Source organism: Octopus sinensis, linkage group LG2, assembly GCF_006345805.1.
Source record: "Octopus sinensis linkage group LG2, ASM634580v1, whole genome shotgun sequence".
Taxonomy (NCBI): Eukaryota; Metazoa; Mollusca; class Cephalopoda; order Octopoda; family Octopodidae; genus Octopus; species Octopus sinensis.
Window position 1 is genome coordinate 178043352 of NC_042998.1, and position 4569 is coordinate 178047920.

Below are 4569 nucleotides of genomic sequence, written 5' to 3' on the forward strand. Positions count from 1 at the left end.
ATATATATATATATATGCATATATCCGACGGGCTTCTTTCAGTTTCCGTCTACCAAATCCACTCACAAGGCTTTGGTCGGTCCGAGGCTATAGTAGAAGACACTTGCCTAAGGTGCCACGCAGTGAGACTGAACTCGGAACCATGTGGTTGGTAAGCAAGCTACTTACCACACAGCCACTCCTGCACCTGTGTGTGTGTGTGTGTTTGTGTGTGTGCGTGCGTGTGTGTGTGTGTGTATGTGTGTGTGTGTGTGTATGTGTATGTGCGCGTGAATGTGTGTGTGTGTGTGTGTGTATCCCTTGTGTTTGTGCTTATCTACTGCCACTGTTGGAATAAGTACCAGTCTGAGGCGATTTGTTCGAATAAATTCCTCAAGGTGGCACCCCAGCATGGTCACCGTCCAAAGATTGAAACAAGTTCAAAGTTGAAAGGGGCCGGCAGTTAAGTATATGTACCCGGTATACTTTCAGGTATTGTGTGTGCGCACGCGTGTATGTGTGTGTGTGTGTGCGTGTGTGTGTGTGTTTCAAATGTCCTTTTAGTAAAAATATGAACAGGATAAGAATCGAACTCTTCTTCCCACCGTAATCACTAAATTCATCCAACATCTGTAGCTTCCACATCTTTTTTTACGCTAAGGGTTTTCAGCTGACCTGCTGCGCAAACCGTCCTTCGCAGCTGAACGAACTACGGCCAGATAATTGGACGTGATTACTGGACTAACGGGCCAGTTGTCTAACACATATACATATTCTTTTAATTCTTTTATACATTTCAGGTATGCGGCTGCGGTCACACACACACACACACACACACACACACACACACACACACAAACACACACACACACGCACACACACACACACATACACACACACATACACGCACAGGCATACACGCACACATAAACATACTACAAACATAGATGCATACGTGCATTCATACACAAATGTAAGTGTATGTATGTATGTATGTATGTATCTATCTATCTATATATATATATTATTATATATTATATATATATATATAATACACACCTACATAACCACACACACCACACGCATATGTATATATACATATACATATGCGTGCTCGTGCGCACACACACATGCACATACACATGCACACACACATACGCACAAACTGTAAAAGATCTTCAGAATAAAAAAAAAGCAAAGATATTCTCTGAAATATATGTAAACGAAAATTCCAAGTGAAAAAAATATAATTACTCTATATAACATTTTAAATGTTAAAAGGTCTTTTCAATCATCCTGTATACAAAAACATATCTATATCTTTCTATCTATGTTTTTATGTACACATGCATACGCACACAGACACTAATACACACATAGACAAGCACAAATGCGCATATGCACACATACAGACATATATGTGCGTATTAGTATGTGTGTGTATATGTATAATATATATAAATATACATATATATATGTATATATATGTATATATATATATATATATATATATATATGTACGCGTACATGTTCACATTCTACACACATGTATACACACGCTTATATTAAGCCATTTAAATACAATACGTAAACACTTAAATGTGTGTGTGTGGTACATATATATATATATATATATATATATAATTGTATATATATATATATATATATAGGGGTAGATGATGATAAAGAGATAGATATAATAAAATAAAGATATAGAGATATACATGCACTTTACCTAAAGATATGTATACATATATATTTGCATGAATGCATACACATACAGTTAACTACGCACACACACGCACACACACACACACACACACACACACACATATATATATATATATACCGTTTTTAGAAAAACATAAATCCAGAGAAGAAACATACTCTAAAAAGTAGAGCAGTCTATATTTTTTCCTAGTGAAGGCCGGTGAAAAAATATATGTGTGTGTGTATTTTTATTGTATTTTTGTATTTATATTCGTGTAACATCGTCTGTTTTTTCCGTCCTTGTTTTCGCATACATTCGATGTTCTTTTCAAAGAAATCTAATGCTCTTAGCTTAGTTTTTTCCTTGGGGCTGGCCAGATTGGAGCAATCTCAAGATTAATCAGCCGAAATTGCGAGGATGATCCGGTTCTTGACTGAAGATAAAAGGCTTCGAATGACCCGTCCTTGTTTTTTTGTATCGTCTATCTGGATATTTTGTTGTCCCTTTTTGTATCGCCTAGTTGTCCGGATGTTTTGCGTTTTTGTCCCATTTTGTATTTTATATATATGTATATATGTATATATATATATATATATATATATATATATATATATATATATATATATATATATATATATATATATTATATATCACCGTGATCACCGTGACCGACCAGATTATCAGATGTTGCTACACATCGCTGGTCACAATGCGCTTAGCGTTGTTATAGCCTTCAAATGACGCGACCCCGCTGGCTAAGCGAGCAGGCCAACAGAAGATAGAGTGAGAGAAAGTTGTGGCGAAAGAGTACAGCAGGGATCGCCACCACCCCCTGCCGGAGCCTCGTGGAGCTTTGGGTGTTTTCGCTCAATAAACACTCACAACGCCCGGTCTGGGCATCGAAACCGCGATCCTCCGACCGCGAGTCCGCTTCTCTAACCACTGGGCCATTGCGCCTCCACAAACACACACACACACGCACACACACACACACACACACACATTAATGTGCATGCTTAGCACATTGATACAGATATACCCATATGTACTTATACGCATGTGCATATCCATGTATACATTTGACCCAACAGATGCATACAAAAAAGCAAACAAGTACGCATAGTGAAACATATTCATAACTGGGTATACGGACATATATATATAGTACGTTATTATTGTTGTGCAAGATTTTTATGTGAAGTCGTGTGTTGAAACAGATATTGTTATATTTCGGAATGGTCATTTTGTCAGTTTAGCCAATAAAAACACACGCACTATATATTTGGTGTTACTTTGCTTCAGGGTATTTATTTTTTACATTAATCTATTCTTATTTCGGCCAGAGTTCTTTCGTCACACTCCTGTGACCGCATCAGTGGTCCTTTGTTTTCTTCTTTCTTATTTGTGTCTCTTTTTACTAACCGTCAGTGTGACGAAAGAACTCTGGCCGAAATAAGATTAAGATTAATGTAAAAAATAAATAACACTGAAGCAAAGTAACACCAAATATATAGTGCGTGTGTTTTTATTGGCTAAACTGACAAAATGACCATTCCGAAATATATATATATATATATACATATGTGTGTGTGTGTGTGTTCGTACACGGATATATGCACATACACACATATATGAATATGCATACAAACACACATATATAAATATATATATGTATATATATGCGTGTATGTGTGTGTGTGTGTGGTTATTTTAATATTTAAAAAAAATATTTATAAAGAACCTTCAAAGCGTCTAATGATAGTGGAAAATTTGTGCGTATAGGTATATATATCTCTATACGTTTATACATATACATAAATATATATGTTTAGGTATACTATATCCGTCTATCTATTCTCTCTCTTTCTCCCCCCCCCCCCCTCTCTCTCTCTCTCTCCCTCTCTCACACACACATTTGCAAAACCCGCACTTACACACAGACAAATGAATAAATCTCCCACACATTTTAAACTTACATTTGTCCATTGGTAGAAACCGGTGGCATATCTATCGGCTTCTAAAACTTTGCACACTATGTGCATATGTGCATGTACGTATGTGTGTGTGCATATGTCTACGTGTGTGTATGTGTGTGTAATGGATTCTTAGGAATATAATATTTGCGTGTGTATTTGTGTTATTCTAAAGCCGAGGTGGATATATCGTTGTCGTAGACCCGTTCAGAAGGGGCCTGTATTTTGTAATAAAGAGAGTTTCTTTACTTATATATCTGTATAGACCAATTGGTCCCTGTATGTCTTTCACCTTACCTTTTCTTGATAACCCGCTCCTAACAACTACCAGATGATTCTTTGTTGCATTAACAAATACCAACCACTCTAACAAACTTATAATGTAATTAATATGCTTAAACGCATAGAATCCCGTTATGCAACATCGTCGTTGTCTCTGTCTAGAATTGTTATTCCTCTACGAGACAGCTACTTTGGTTTCTATAAAAATATATTTTATGCACCAATGACCCTTATTTTCACACTCAAACATTCCTTTGTTGTTTTATTTTCACTTGTTGAGTCTGGAAGCATCTTGTCCATAACCTTTCCCGACCCAACAAGGCCGATGAGCTCGATGCCAATAAGAACTTTTTTTTTACCTTGTTTATGCATGCAGAAAATACATAAGCAGCAGAAAGATTCTGGAGGGCCAATGCTCTAGGCGGGAAGGGATTTGGGATAATTGTTAGTGCGGTGTGGAGGAGGTTGGACGTACAGAGAGTGACGGAATATGTACAAAGACGAGAGGATTGGGGATGCCTGAATGGTGGGGACAGCAGGCTAGCCTGCTCTGAGGAACAGAAGCCATTATAGCAGTGATAGAAAAGACAGTGAGACAAGAGATGCGGGTAGATGCGGGTCCAG

General features: G+C 37.2%; 1 protein-coding gene across 1 annotated transcript in view; it reads left to right on the top strand.

Moving 5' to 3' along the window:
- The first annotated feature begins 422 nt into the window (after window positions 1-422).
- The window catches only part of LOC115226896 (cardioacceleratory peptide receptor-like), a 161799-nt gene continuing 157652 nt past the window's right edge, over window positions 423-4569 (top strand). The window contains exon 1 of the mRNA XM_036500476.1: window positions 423-452. The gene's annotated coding sequence lies outside the window, so the exon portion shown is untranslated. The remainder of the gene's footprint in view (window positions 453-4569) is intronic.